Source organism: Schistocerca americana, chromosome 2 (assembly GCF_021461395.2).
Source record: "Schistocerca americana isolate TAMUIC-IGC-003095 chromosome 2, iqSchAmer2.1, whole genome shotgun sequence".
In the NCBI taxonomy this organism is placed as follows: domain Eukaryota; kingdom Metazoa; phylum Arthropoda; class Insecta; order Orthoptera; family Acrididae; genus Schistocerca; species Schistocerca americana.
Window position 1 is genome coordinate 104,588,192 of NC_060120.1, and position 16,739 is coordinate 104,604,930.

Here is a 16,739-nt window from a genome sequence, read left to right on the forward strand (position 1 = left end):
CACTATGTGATCAAAAGTAAACGGACACCTGGCTGAAAATGACTTAAAAGTTCATGGTGCCCTCCGTAGGAAATACTGGCATTCAATATGGTGTTGGTCCATCCTTAGCCTTGATGACAGCTTCCACTACCGCAGGCATACGTTCAATCAGGTGCTGGAAGGTTTCTTGGGAAATGGCAGCCCATTCTTCAAGGAGTGCTGCACTGAGGAAAGGTATCGACGTCGGTCGGTGAGGCCTGGCACGAAGTCGGCGTTCCAAAACATCCCAAAGGTGTTCTATACGATTCAGGTCAGAACTCTGTACAGGCCAGTCTGTTACAGGGATGTTACTGCCGTGTAATCACAGGCTGTGCATTATGAACAGGTGCTCGATCGTGTTGAAAGATGCAGTCGCCATCCCCGAATTGCTCTTCAACAGTGGGAAGCAAGAAGGTGCTTAAAATATCAGTGTTATCAATGTAGGCCTATGCTGTGATAGCGTCACGCAAAACAAGGGGTGCAAGCCCCCTCCATGAAAAACACGACCACACCATAACACTACCGCCTCCGAATTACACTGATGGCGCTACATACGCTGGGAGATTACGTTCACCGGGCATTCGCCATACCCACACCCTGTCATGGAATCGCCATCCACGAATTGCTATTCAACAATGGGAAGCAAGAAGGTGCTTAAAGCATCAATGTATGCCACGCAAAACAACAAGGGGTGCAAGCCTCCTCCATGAAAAACACGGCCACAACATAACACCACCGCCTCCGAATTTTATCGTTCGCACTACACACGTTGGCAGATGACATTCACTGGGCATTCGCTATACCCACACCCTGCCATCGGATCGCCATATTGTGTGCCGTGATTCGTCACTCCACACAACGTTTTTACATTGTTCGATCGTCCAATGTTTACGCTCCTTACACCAAGCGAGGCGTCGTTTGGCATTTAGTGGCGTGATGTTTGGCTCATGAGCAGCTGATCAACCATGAAATCCATGTATTCTCGCCTCCCGTCTATCTGTCATCGTATTTGAAGTGGATCCTGATGCAGTTTGGAATTCCTGTGTGATGGTCTGCCTATTACACATTACGACCCTCTTCAATTGTCGGGGGTCTCTGTCAGTCAACAGACGAGGTCGGCCTGTACGCTTTTGTGCTGCACGTGTCCCTTCATATTTCCACTTCACTATGAGATAGGAAGCAGAGGACCTAGGGATGTTTAGGGTGTGGAAATCGCGCGTACAGACATAAGTGACACCCAATCACCTGACCACTTTCGAAGTCCGTGAGTTCCACAGAGATCCCCGTTCTGCTCTCTCACGATTTCTAATGACTACTGAGGTCGCTGATATGGAATACCTGGCAGTAGGTGGCAGCACAATACACCTAATATGAAAAACGGATGATTTTGGGGGTGTCCGGGTACTTTTGATCATATGGTGTAAAAGTAACGTACTGTGAACGGAGCTTTCACCACACAAGGCTTAAAGCTCAATCTGAATTTTATTGCAAGCTGATGTAGATGCAACAAATGGTTCAAATGGCTCTGGGCACTATGGGACTTAACATCTGTGGTCATCAGTCCCCTAGAACTTACAACTACTTAAACCTAACTAACCTGAGGACAACACACTCAACCATGCCCGAGGCAGGATTCGAACCTGCGACCGTAGCAGTCGCGCGGTTCCGGACTGCGCGCCTAGAACCGGTCGGCCACCACGGACGGCGTAGATGCAACAGTTGAGACGAAAGCTGTTCAGCAATAGACCCATATCACTAACGGAGCTGGACAACGCGAATAGCGACTTATTGATTGATGTTTTATTTTTCTTTAATTTATCTATTCATTTTAGATTTAGAAGGTATCGAAGTATAATTATCTTTGTTAACACGTAAGAAATGGAAAATCAACATTAAGTTTATCGAATCTGGTGGTAACAAAACCGATGCTATAGTCTACACAATTATTATTATGATAAAAACAGGGTATTTTATGAACAAAAGCATTTTTTTACCAGGGTAGTAGCGTAAACTAACTACAGAGATACGTAACATCATAGCACTTTACTTCAGGATTCCTAGAATACAGCTTGTGAATCATCCGATTATACTAAAACGTCACCTTTGTTTACTTTGGTTTAGAAAGTGTACACAATATAAATACGATAGGAAATGCTGCATGTAATCACAGAAAGACAGTGTCACAGTCTGCCCACATAAAAATCATCTAGACCTCTGTTGAAATAAATGATGGGGATATGTTCTTCCGAAACGCGTAATTGAAAGAATAATAAAGGTGACTGATTTGATCTTATGTTGTATTATACCAAATGGGAAATGGCTGACATGATCTTCTGTTGTCTGACGATCAGGTCTGCCATGTCCTGTATGGAACAATAGGCTCCCATCATGCCATCAGTGCAAAGATAACACAGTAATGTGTAAGATTCTAGCACACTTATAAAAACACAACCTGACTTCATTAGAACTAATGTATGCGCTGCCTTTATCCAGAACTGTGAATTTGGTTTACTGTAACAATACCAAGAGATGTTTACTGAGCGATGTATCCACAGACATTAACAGAGGGTTGTGTCCTCATTTGTCTACTGCATTCTGTTGGTCGTTCGTAACACTAAAGAGCTCGTAGGAGAAGACACACGTTTCACAGCAGCGAAGATGAACAATTGATAGTAGCTCTTAAGGTATGCATTTAGAGCCCGTATTTGTTGGACATTTTTGTATTCTTTTGGTCCTTGCTATCACTCTCAAATTCTCAAAATCAGGAAAACTTGTTTTTAATACACACACACAAACACACACACACACACACACACACACACACACACACACACTGAATCTACAGGGTGTTTCAAAAATGACCGGTATATTTGAAACGGCAATAAAAACTAAACGAGCAGCGATAGAAATACACCGTTTGTTGCAATATGCTTGGGACAACAGTAAATTTTCAGGCGGACAAACTTTCGAAATTACAGTAGTTACAATTTTCAACAACAGATGGCGCTGCAAGTGATGTGAAATATATAGAAGACAACGCAGTCTGTGGGTGCGCAGCCCGCAGCTCGTGGTCGTGCCGTAGCGTTCTCGCTTCCCACGCCCGGGTTCCCGGGTTCGATTCCCGGCGGGGTCAGGGATTTTCTCTGCCTCGTGATGGCTCGGTGTTGTGTGATGTCTTTAGGTTAGTTAGGTTTAAGTAGTTCTAAGTTCTAGGGGACTGATGACCATAGATGTTAAGTCCCATAGTGCTCAGAGCCATTTGAACCATTTTTGTGGGTGCGCCATTCTGTACGTCGTCTTTCTGCTGTAAGCGTGTGCTGTTCACAACGTGCAAGTGTGCTGTAGACAACATGGTTTATTTCTTAGAACAGAGGATTTTTCTGGTGTTGGAATTCCACCGCCTAGAACACAGTGTTGTTGCAACAAGACGAAGTTTTCAACGGAGGTTTAATGTAACCAAAGGACCGAAAAGCGATACAATAAAGGATCTGTTTGAAAAATTTCAACGGACTGGGAACGTGACGGATGAACGTGCTGGAAAGGTAGGGCGACCGCGTAAGGCAACCACAGAGGGCAATGCGCAGCTAGTGCAGCAGGTGATCCAACAGCGGCCTCGGGTTTCCGTTCGCCGTGTTGCAGCTGCGGTCCAAATGACGCCAACGTCCACGTATCGTCTCATGCGCCAGAGTTTACACCTCTATCCACACAAAATTCAAACGCGGCAACCCCTCAGCGCCACTACCATTGCTGCACGAGAGACATTTGCTAACGATATAGCGCAGAGGATTGATGACGGCGATATGCATGTGGGCAGCATTTGGTTTACTGACGAAGCTTATTTTTACCTGGACGGCTTCGTCAATAAACAGAACTGGCGCATATGGGGAACCGAAAAGCCCCATGTTGCAGTCCCATCGTCCCTGCATCCTCAAAAAGTACTGGTCTGGGCCGCCATTTCTTCCAAAGGAATCATTGGCCCATTTTTCAGATCCGAAACGATTACTGCATCACGCTATCTGGACATTCTTCGTGAATTTGTGGCGGTACAAACAGCCTTAGACGACACTGCGAACACCTCGTGGTTTATGCAAGATGGTGCCCGGCCACATCGCACGGCCGACGTCTTTAATTTCCTGAATGAATATTTCAACGATCGTGTGATTGCTTTGGGCTATCCGAAACATACCGGAGGCGGCGTGGATTGGCCTCCTTATTCGCCAGACATGAACCCCTGTGACTTCTTTCTGTGGGGACACTTGAAAGACCAGGTGTACCGCCAGAATCCAGAAACAATTGAACAGCTGAAGCAGTACATCTCATCTGCATGTGAAGCCATTCCGCCAGACACGTTGTCAAAGGTTTCGGGTAATTTCATTCAGAGACTACGCCATATTATTGCTACGCATGGTGGATATGTGGCAAATATCGTACTATAGAGTTTCCCAGACCGCAGAGCCATCTGTTGTTGAAAATTGTAACTACTGTAATTTCGAAAGTTTGTCTGCCTGAAAATGTACTGTTGTCCCAAGCATATTGCAACAAACGGTGTATTTCTATCGCTGCTCGTTTAGTTTTTATTGCCGTTTCAAATATACCGGTCATTTTTGAAACACCCTGTATGATCTATGGGGATGAAATCACTGGCAGTACAGTGACACGATATGGTACCAGTGAAAACTGCTGAATGTCCATTTAATGAATATTTCGCGATAATTGAAGAACTGTTTCTTACTGCGCTCAGATAGTCTAAACGGTTAAGGTAATTGCCTGCGAAAGTCTGGAAATCCTGGTGAGGCAAAAATTTTCATTTTTTGCGACATGTTCACTACTTTGCTGATTCATCATTTCTGGTCACTTTTCACTGATATCATTTCATGTCATTGCATCTAGACTGATTATATAAGCAAGTCTCGTAAGTGTCGGTGTGGCATTGAATCGAAATCGTTTCGGTAGTATGAGAATGTCGAATGCTAGACACAACCTCTATCTATGGAAATAAAGATATTATTTATGAAGTGCATGAATTTGGATTCACTCGATCAGTGTTTTCGCCATCTAAGCTACAGACTGTTACTGAAATTTGCTATCATTATGTACAGATTTACTTACGAATTCATGTGCACATGACTAGGAGAAATAATGAATGTGAAGTTTCACTGCATTATGTTTTAAGATCTAAATGTGACGATAATCGATACCAAAACTGGGGGGGGGGGGGGGGGGGGTGATATGTTTTCTCGCTTTCAGCTTCTCACAAAGTCTGCAGTTTACAATTTATCTCGGACATTTAACACACTTTTAATAACGCGAAATAATAATTACCATACCAACTCGATAACGTTCTCTCTTATAAGTGACAAATTTCAACGAGTGTTTGAGTATGTATGTCTTCCTAGAATATGCGTGAAACCTGCTTGGAGATCAAATGGCTCTGAGCACTATGGGACGTAACATCTATAATCATCAGTCCCCTAGAACTTAGAACCACTTAAACCTAACTAACCTAAGGACATCACACAACACCCAGTCATCACGAGGCAGAGAAAATGCTTGGAGATCATAAGACACTTCAAGCAGCGTAGCAGTTCTATTCCATCTTATTTAACTATTATCATTAATGCTATTTTTCTTGTCAAAAATTTAAGTGTAGAAATTACTGAGCGACAATTGTTATGCAACTTACGCAAGTCCACTGATATGTCTGCTCCACTGTCACATCAGGAACACAAATTAATTGAAATTACAGAAAAGTAATTCATGCATACGGTGTTTACTATTGAATGTAGGAACGACGTTAGAAAAATGTGCTCATATTAAATGGTTCACATACTGTCTGCATTTTTCAAGCAGAGATCTACAAGAAAGGTAGTTTTTATATTTATTTTACAATGTCGCTTGATTGGTTCAAATGGCTCTGAGCACTATGGGACTTAACATCTGAGGTCATCAGTCCCCTAGAACTTACAACTACTTAAACCTAACTAACCTAAGGACATCACACACATCAATGCCCGAGGCAGGATTCGAACCTGCGACCATAGCGGTACGCGGTTCCAGACTGAAACGCCTAGAACCGCTCGGCCACAGAATCATACAAATCATATCAATGGTATCTTACCTCAAGAAAACAGGAATGAACAAATCAATTTCAGACGTCACGTAAAGCATAAACTCAACAGACCGACACTGCATCACAGATCAGTGGACAGACCGACACTTCGTATAATGATGAAACTCTATAATGAACGGTCTGATGCCCATGACAACATCGTACAAAGGAGGTCAGGAGACTACGTAGTCCGTTGCCACCTTCTGCCAAGCAGTCAACTTCCCTACAGTTTCCATTTGCTTACCCGTACATGATAATTATGTAGGATAGTAACGTAACAGGGTTAACGCCATTACACTGTACTCGTAGCTGATCGACTACATACTTGTAAATACAGACTGCAGTCTTACAAATCTTTACGTCCGGACTGAACATCTGAAGGTAGCATCGCTTCATCTCCTACGAATTACTAGAGATTCCTATCCCTACCGCATATGATGTTCTGTCCAGTCTGCCTACCCTATAATGTCTGCTAATAAGTAGATAACAAATTAGTTTGTTACACTGCGTAAGGAGAGTCCGTAATTTCTCGTATTGTTCTGGCATACTTATCCGACAATACGTTTGCTATTGTAACTTTTTACTCTTTCTTATCTCACAATCAGTTCGATACTTTTCTCATTTCTATTGTTCCTGAAACTTTATATCAATGTCGCCGTAAAACTCTACAGTTGTACGTACAGGCAACAGTATTTCGATTAGTACTATGTCTGAAATGCGATTTCGTATCTCCTGCAACTAGCAACCGGTAAAGTATGCACAATACGCCACATTTTTCTACTGCTTTTTTCCTTAAATGTAGTGGTCGAGGATGGCAAGACACAAATCACCCAACGTGAAATTATATAATAAAAAAATCGTTGACGAGTTTAGATAGAACTACTAATGGAAGTTTCAATTGAATCAACTGTGCGTTCTTGGTGAAACATTGTAAGTTAACTAAACAAACACAGATTTTTGCCTTGTTTCACAAATTTTATTATTAATGTTACTGCACAACCAAGGTTTCGGGTTATAAGCCCATTTTCAAGCACATTACTGAGTCCCAAAGATGATAATGCACAGATAAACATGATGATAAGACAAAGATAGTCATCTCAACTTCTTAAGGTATCGATCCATAGCTTAATGTAAAATTACTTCAATGTCCACTTTATAACCAATTACATATGTAATTATACAACTCGGCAACTTTATGCATCAGCGAAGAAATTTTTATCTACAGATGGACTGAGGCCCAAAGACGGAATCAGGCTTCTTCAATCTCCAGCTTCTATGATGAAGCTGAAGAAGCCTGGTTCACCTTTTGCGGAACATAGCCTGAACAATAACCACAAATACATAACAGATGTACAGGTCTCACACACAGAGGAGAAGGGGGCTAAATTCATCCAGTTATAACCTTTAGAAATTAAAAGACAGATCTGTATATCCCCACACCCATTATTAAACGAGCAAGCTAAATTCAACTATTCATCTATTTTAAATGACATCGGAACTCCAGGACTGAAGCAAAACTTTGCGTCTCAGTCCACAAGTAGATAAAAAGTTCTTGACTGATGCGTAACTTTATTCCTGTCATGTTAGTGTTATTGATGAAATGTGGAATTACAAATGCAGTTTGTTGAAAAATGGTAGTCGAAGTAATTTTACGTTAAGCTGTGGATCGATACCTTAAGAAATTGAGATGACTATCTTTGCCTCATCATCACGTTTATCTGTGCATTACCATCTTTGGAAATCAGTAATGTACTTGAAAATCGGCTTATAACACGAAACCTCGGTTGTGCGGTAACTTTAATAATAAAATTTGTTGAACAATGCAAAAGACCAATGTTTGCTTTGTTAATTTACTAATGATAGTGTTTATGATCCCGAACTCATCGCAGAAATTTATTTCCTTTATTCATTAGTTCCTTTCCTGTCTGATGTGTATCTGATGCTTCACATTCTTCGCATAAAAATATTATACAGTCATCTTGTTGTCTGTATCTGGTTCCAGTTCATCTCAGTTACTTCCCAATCCGTGAAACACCGTTAATAAGTTCCACGGTTGCTCTGCCGGAAAAACTATTAAGCGTCCTTACTACCTTAAATATAAATGCAAATGATTTTTCTTACCATTGCTTTCACAGATTTTGTTGTTGTCCTCATTTAGTTTCGATCCTAATTGTTTATGAACTGTTCACCATTACAGCGCTACAAGTCTTCTTAGTAGTTGTCGGCAATTACAATTACTTGCTCGCTAACCGTTCTGAGAAGAACAGTTCTAATCATGATAGTGTTAATTTGTATGCCATAAGTCAGAAGTTGAAGCATAGGCGGTTGCTTGTATTTCTTGATGATCAGAATGTGTGCCACGAATGATGAGTTGAGTGCTTTTTGTATTAGTGTCAAGGTCCATTCGCCAGACTCTGACTCTAATTCGGGAAGTCAGCTGACTGACTTGCGATGCCCATAGGTCTTGTGTTCGTATTTCTTGAGGTACGTACAGTAGACTAATTGTTGATATAGGCCTAATAATTTTCTTCTTGTAGGATCACCTCAGACTGTATGGAAAAAGTTTTAACTATATGGACAAATCAACGTCTTGGACACAGTTGCAGTGGCCTTATTATGGGTTCTCTTAATGTAGAAAGTGGCGCACTGTGTTGTCGATGGCCCACTTATACTTCGTAATGACTCTCCTGCTGAGCATGGCATTACACCACAGTTAAATCGATGAACTGTTCATATTTTTGTTTTCCTATGGCGACATGAATGAGAAACTTTATCAGACTGGTATCCACTGGTGGAAGGCCGATAGGCAACAGCAGATCCCCACTCCATCCACCGTATGAAGGCAGTCCAATGTAACTATACACAAAGCATCGCGACAATCGTACGGGAATAACAATACTTGTTGAAAAAGACTGTGGTGAAATAATATTGCCAAAACGAAGACTGGATCCTCACTGAAACATTTCGCTTCACAATGGAGCAGCCGCTGAAATGAGTCCTCCTGATAAATATTTGTATCGAATTGGAGCATATAACTTCGAGATAGTAAAATTTTTTTTATATTTAGGGTCAATTGTAGACTATGTTAGAGTCAGACTTCAGTTTATTCTTTAATGGACTGTTTATTAAACGTATACATTTTGTAAACATGTATTTTAAAAACTGTTGTTGTGATCTTCAGTCCAAAGACTGGTTTGATGCAGCTCTCGATGCTGCTCTATCCTGTGCAAGCTTCTTCATCTCCCAGTACCTACTGGAACCTACATCCTTCTGAATCTCTTTAGTGTATTCATCTCTTGGTCTCCCTCTACGATTTTTACCCTCCACGCTGCCCTCCAGTACTAAATTGGTGATCCCTTGATGCCTCAGAATATGTCCTACCAACCGATCCAGTTGTACCACAAATTTCTCTTCTCCCCAATTGTATTCAATACCTCCTCATTAGTTATGTGATCTACCCATCTAATCTTCAGCATTCTTCTGTTGCACCACATTTCGAAAGCTTCTATTCTCTACTTGTCTAAACTATTTATCGTCCACGTTTCACTTCCATACATGGCTACACTCCATACAAATACTTTCAGAAGCGACTTCCTGACACTTAAATCTATACTCGATTTTAACAAATTTCTCTTCTTCAGAAACACTTTCCTTGCCATTGCCAGTCTACATTTTATATCCTCTCTACTTCGACCTTCATTAGTTATTTTGCTCCCCAAATAGCAAAACTCATTTACTATTTTAAGCGTCTCATTTCCTAATCTAATTCCCTCAGCATCACCCGATTTAATTCGACTACATTCTATTATCCTCGTTTTGCTTTTGTTGATGTTCATCTTATACCTTCCTTTCAAGACACTGTCCATTCCATTCAGCTACTCTTCCAGGTCCTTTGGTGTCTCTGACAGAATTACAATGTCATCGGCGAACCTCAATGTCTTTATTTCTTCTCCATGGATTTTAATACTTACTCCGAATTTTTCATTTGTTTCCTTTACTGCTTGCTCAATATACAGATTGAATAACATGGAGGAGAGGCTACAACCCTGTCTCACTCCCTTCCCAACCACTGCTTTCCTTTCATGTCCCTCGACTCTTATAACTGCCATCTGGTTTCTGTACATTTAAAAACTACAGACTATAAACGGTCTTGAGGTTTCCAACATCAATCATCTAAATAGTATTGACCTAAATCAGCGATGCGCGACCTCATGCACTGACTTACAGTAGAAAAACGTGCACAAAAGCGGAGTGTATATCTCAAGCTCCACATCGTTCTGGTAGGTAGCACTTCGAGCTCGCGGACAAATTACGCAGGTGAGCCCCGGCAACTAGACACTAGCAATCGAGTTCGCTCGTGTAGTTACACACTAGTTTTCCGGCTCTGTAGTTTCCTGTGTGAGCAAATCGCAACGGTTGCTGGCTGCATGATGAAACAGGATACAGATCCTCTAGACAGGAGGGACGGTTGTATTACGTAATACCGAAAACAAATGCTTAACGGAAGAGGGAAAAAATGAAATTCTCCTGTCCACTGCCTAACACTGCGTAGCGGACGAAACGTAACTTTCTACTCGTGTATACCGTACAGAGTCTGAACCTACTGTAACTACTTACAAAGAGCGCTTCGAAGAATTATTAATCTTCACCATTTCAGTTGCTGCTGTAAGTAAAGTCCACTTGTTCCGTGTCAGTTAAATAAAGTACAATTCCACATATTACCAGCATCAGAATTTTTTGTTTTACGAAAAAGGAAAACTGATATGCTGCAGCTGTGCTTGACCTCACACTTCGTTTATACTCCACAAGATGAACTTAGAATTCAAAGTATACGTTAAATTTCAAGTAAAATATGTCCAACTTTTGTAGAAATCACCTACCTAACAAAGTAACTGGGGAGACTCCGCCCAGATTCGAGGATTCAATCTGCCACATGCTTTCCAATATTTTTTTAAGGCACCGCACAGTCTCATTTTATTAGTACATGACATTTATGTATTTTTATCGTGTCTGATAGTGGAACAGTTTTCTTTCTTTGTGAACAAGGAAACGATGAAGAGAACATTAATACAGAAAAATTAACAGTGCCAGAAAAATCAGGTGAAGATTTTTCTAAGAGCACTTTATTTTCATTCCATACCTCTGCCAAAACATAATGTGTCTTTTTGAAATTTATTCGCAACTGCGGAATCTCTCTGACATTAACTGCATTAGGCACGAGAATATTACCTATTACAGACACTTGAAAGTTTGTGCCGGATCGGAATTCGAGCCCCTATTTCCCCGCTTGTCGCCAATGGTCGCCCTAACAACTACGGCTATCCGGGCATGTTTCCAGGACCGCCTCCATCCTGCATAATGTGTCATATTGTCTACGACCCCATCGCTCTCAGCCTTACTTGGATTCCCGCCATAGATTTTGAAGGAGACAAAACGTATTCAACGTTAATATTACGATCATCATTTTGCCCGTTGAGGCTTGTAATACCTATCTTTAACAATGTTTGAAGAAATAGACATTGGTGATGATATTGAAGCTGTACTAAGTTTGCGAAATTTATTCGCAATCGAGGTATCTTCCTGACATTAGCTGCTTTAGTTTCTGTTTCTTCAGACATTGTTAAAAATAGAAACGTTGCATACTGGTACTTATTTATCTTATAGTTTCGATTATTTAATGACTCAGTCGGTAATGAACACTTTAAATATTCGAAGAAATGTTAATCACCATAATTGCTTTCCTTTCAAGGCTAGATGTGGTAGGCGTAGAGTACAATCCCTGAATGTCAAACTGTTTTGGTTTAAATACCAAACTTCTATTCAGTCTCACAGACAAGGTACATGTGACATTGCTAATAGTGATCAGGCATCGACTTTACGCTCGCCGGTCGTCTTGGAGCTGAACTGTAGTGCAGGTGTTCCTGTCGGCTATACTGTCTCTTCTCTTTTACCCGAGAACAAGCACAACACTCAGTAAGCACTCATAAGGCATCTATAACGAAAACATATACTGTACTTAATATACAACATTAACACTTACCCAAGTAAGTTGGCGCAAATAATTATAAATTAACCTATTCTCAGTCGCGGCCCCAGGAACAAATTAAAATTGTGAAGCCGTCCATTAAAAGTCATCTTTCAAACCGTTTATTTTTACGTAAGTTACAAGTGCCTACAGCAGTGCAAAGACGTTGTATACCCGTGTTCTTCACAGCTAAAGCGTACTACAGTCTTTGGCTGGCAAAATGAAGGTATTTTTGCTGTTGATAACTTTTCAATCTTGGTTGAGTGACCAGTCACGCGTCTGCGTGGTTAGTTCGTTGGCAGCATGGCCCTGTAAACACGATACAAGTCACTGTTTCGTGCTTTTCGCCGTCCTAGTGCTTGATGCTTTTCATTATTCACGGAATTCGCTCTTTTTTGCGGTGCCATTGTGGCCACGTGCAGCGTGAAGACGCTTGTACAGCGTTTCTTTTCTTAAGATCTCGCAGCTGCTTGGAGGTATGTCCATCGTTTTAAGTCGACAGAAAACTAGCGTCAGCGGTGCGTCAGTGGGAAGTCGCTGAAGTCGCCATTGGAGCCATAAGCCAGTAATTACAACATGCGAATCACTCGCACACCATGCAGCTGTACGATAATGGTCGTGCGTGGGCCCGCATAGCTGAGTCGGTAGAGCGTTAGGTTTTCAACCAAAGGGTCCTGGGCTCAAGTCCCTTTCTGGGCGAAAAGTAATACACTTTCGCAACGGCTAATGGAAACCCTACAGAAAAGAGTGAGGCCCCCCGTTTTCTGCCATCAGATTGCTTCTAAAGACGGCGGTTTCACTTGTCGGGAGTCGCTTCTGCCACCGGCAGTCGTGGCAGAGTGGTTAAGGCGTCTGAGTGTCAGTGTCGTCGTAACTGCCGTCTGCTTCACGTCTGCTGTGCAGCGAGCTACCTTAATTTAAGTATTAACTGTATTTTTCTTACTTGTCACTTCTTCTTCCGTGTGTATTTGCTTTTAGGAAGCTTTAATTGTCGGGTGCTATTAATAGTGTTCCATAGATTTCGTGTTTGTTTTGAATACAGTCAGAGAGAGTCCCTTTAGTCAGCCATAGTGCCAGTAGTGCTAGTGTTTGTTTTCAATACAGTCCAGAGACAGGTAGTGCTATTTTCATTGTTTTCTAAAGTGCCTAGCAACCACAGTTTAGTTAATAAACAGCCGCCTTTAGTGAATTAGCAGTCTAGTTAAAGGTTGATTAACTCTCTTCAGTAAATTGATTCCTTAGGATGGATAGGATGTGTGACTGCTGTGTACGGACGCAGGAGGAGCTGGCCACTGTTCGCGAACAGCTGAGCGTGTTGATGGCCGCGGTCAGCCGTCTTCAGGCTGCTGCCTCGGAGTGTAGCGGCAGTGGGGAGTCTGGTGCGTCGCAAGGTACACCCCAGGTGTTATATGCTTCACCCACTGTCCCTGCTGTCGAGACATCTTCGCGTGTACTGGGCGCGGTTGGGCCACCCTCTCCCCAAGGGGAGTGGCGGGTTCAGCGGCGTTCGCGGAGCACGAGGCGGAGGGTCAATGTGGAGGCTGGCCGTGTGGCATCGCCCGCTCTGTCTGTGAGTGGACATGTGGCAGCTCCTTCAGCAAGGTCCGAGCAGGCACACGGGGGGGAGGGGTTTATTAGTTATTGGGAGCTCCAACGTTAGGCGGATGATGGAGCCCCTTAGGGAAATAGCGGGAAGGTCGGGGAAGAAGGCCAGTGTTCACTCTGTCTGCTTGCCAGGGGGTCTCATCCGAGATGTGGAGGAGGCTCTGCCGGCGGCGATAGAGAGCACTGGGTGAACCCGACTGCAAATTGTTGCTCATGTCGGCACCAGTGACTCCTGACGTCTGGGTTCAGAGGTCATCCTCAGTTCGTACAGGCGGTTGGCGGAATTGGTGAAGGCGGAAAGCCTCGCTCGCGGGGTGAAGCCAGAGCTAACTATTTGTAGCATCGTTCCCAGAACCGATCGCGGTCCTCTGGTTTGGAGTCTAGTGGAAGGCTTAAACCAGAGGCTCAGACGATTCTGCGGAGATCTGGGGTGCAAATTTCTCGACCTCCGCTATCGGGTGGAGAAATGTAGGGTCCCCCTGAATAGGTCAGGCGTGCACTACACGCCGGAAGCGGCTACAAGGGTAGCGGAGTACGTGTTGAGTGCACATGGGGTTTTTTAGGTTAGAGAATCCCCTCCCTAGGCCCGACAAGACGCCTCCTGAGACGCAGCAAGGTGGGAGTAGGCAAAATGCAACAGGGAATAACAATATTAATGTGCTAATAGTAAACTGCAGGAGCGTCTACAGAAAGGTCCCAGAACTGCTCTCATTAATAAACGGTCACAACGCCCATATAGTACTAGGGACAGAAAGTTGGCTGAAACCAGATGTAAATAGTAATGAAATCCTAAACTCAGATTGGAATGTATACCGCAGAGACAGGCTGGACAGTGAAGGGGGAGGCGTGTTTATAGCGATAAGAAGTGCAATAGTATCGAAGGAAATTGACGGAGATCCGAAATGTGAAATGATTTGGGTGAAGGTCACCGTTAAAGCAGGCTCAGACATGGTAATTGGATGTCTCTATAGGCCCCCTGGCTCAGAAGCTGTTGTGGCTGAGCACCTGAAGGATAATTTGGAAAATATTTCGAGTAGATTTCCCCACCATGTTATAGTTCTGGGTGGAGATTTTAATTTGCCGGATATAGACCGGGAGACTCAGACGTTCATAACGGGTGGCAGGGACAAAGAATCCAGTGAATTTTTTTTAAGTGCTTTATCTGAAAACTACTTTGAGCAGTTAAACAGAGAACCGACTCGTGGCGATAACATATTAGACCTTCTGGTGACAAACAGACCCGAACTATTTGAAAAAGTTAACGCAGAACAGGGAATCAGCGATCATAAAGCGGTTACGGCATCGATGATTTCAGCCGTAAATAGGAATATTAAAAAGGGTAGGAAGATTTTTCTGTTTAGAAAAAGTGACAAAAAGCAGATTTCAGAGTACCTGTTGGTTCAACACAAAAGTTTTGTCTCAAGTACAGATAGTGTTGAGGGTCAGTGGACAAAGTTCAAAACCGTCATACATAATGCGTTAGATGAGTATGTCCCAAGCAAGATAGTAAGAGATGGAAAAGAGCCACCGTGGTACAACAACCGAGTTAGAAAACTGCTGCGGAAGCAAAGGGAACTTCACAGCAAACATAAACATAGCCAAAGCCTTGCAGACAAACAAAAATTACATGAAGCGAAATGTAGTGTGAGGAGGGCTATGCGAGAGGCGTTCAATGAATTCGAAAGTAAAGTTCTATGTACTGACTTGGCAGAAAATCCTAAGAAATTTTGGTCTTATGTCAAAGCGGTAGGTGGATCAAAACAAAATGTCCAGACACTCTGTGACCAAAATGGTACTGAAACAGAGGATGACAGACTAAAGGCCGAAATACTAAATGTCTTTTTCCGAAGTTGTTTCACAGAGGAAGATTGCACTGTAGTTCCTTCTCTAGATTGTCGCACAGATGACAAAATGGTAGATATCGAAATAGACGACAGAGGGATAGAGAAACAATTAAAATCGCTCAAAAGAGGAAAGGCCTCTGGACCTGATGGGATACCAGTTCAATTTTACACAGAGTACGCCAAGGAACTTGCCCCCCTTCTTGCAGCGGTGTACCGTAGGTCTCTAGAAGAGCGTAGCGTTCCAAAGGATTGGAAAAGGGCACAGGTCATCCCCGTTTTCAAGAAGGGACGTCGAGCAGATGTGCAGAACTATAGACCTATATCTCTAACGTCAATCAGTTGTAGAATTTTGGAACACGTATAGTGTTCGAGTATAATGACTTTTCTGGAGACTAGAAATCTACTCTGTAGGAATCAGCATGGGTTTCGAAAAAGACGGTCATATGAAACCCAGCTAGCGCTATTCGTCCACGAGACTCAGAGGGCCATAGATACGGGTTCACAGGTAGATGCCGTGTTTCTTGACTTCCGCAAGGCGTTCGATACAGTTCCCCACAGTCGTTTAATGAACAAAGTAAGAGCATATGGACTATCAGACCAATTGTGTGATTGGATTGAGGAGTTCCTAGATAACAGGACGCAGCATGTCATTCTCAATGGAGAGAAGTCTTCCGAAGTAAGAGTGATTTCAGGTGTGCCGCAGGGGAGTGTCATAGGACCGTTGCTATTCACAATAAACATAAATGACCTTGTGGATGTCATCGGAAGTTCACTGAGGCTTTTTGCGGATGATGCTGTGGTGTATCGAGAGGTTGTAACAATGGAAAATTGTACTGAAATGCAAGAGGATCTGCAGCGAATTGACGCATGGTGCAGGGAATGGCAATTGAATCTCAATGTAGACAAGTGTAATGTGCTGCGAATACACAGAAAGATAGATCCTTTATCATTTAGCTACAAAATAGCAGGTCAGCAACTGGAAGCAGTTAATACCATAAATTATCTGGGAGTACGCATTAGGAGTGATTTAAAATGGAATGATCATATAATGTTGATCGTCGGTAAAGCAGATGCCAGACTGATTCATTGGAAGAATCCTAAGGAAATGCAACCCGAAAACAAAGGAAGTAGGTTACAG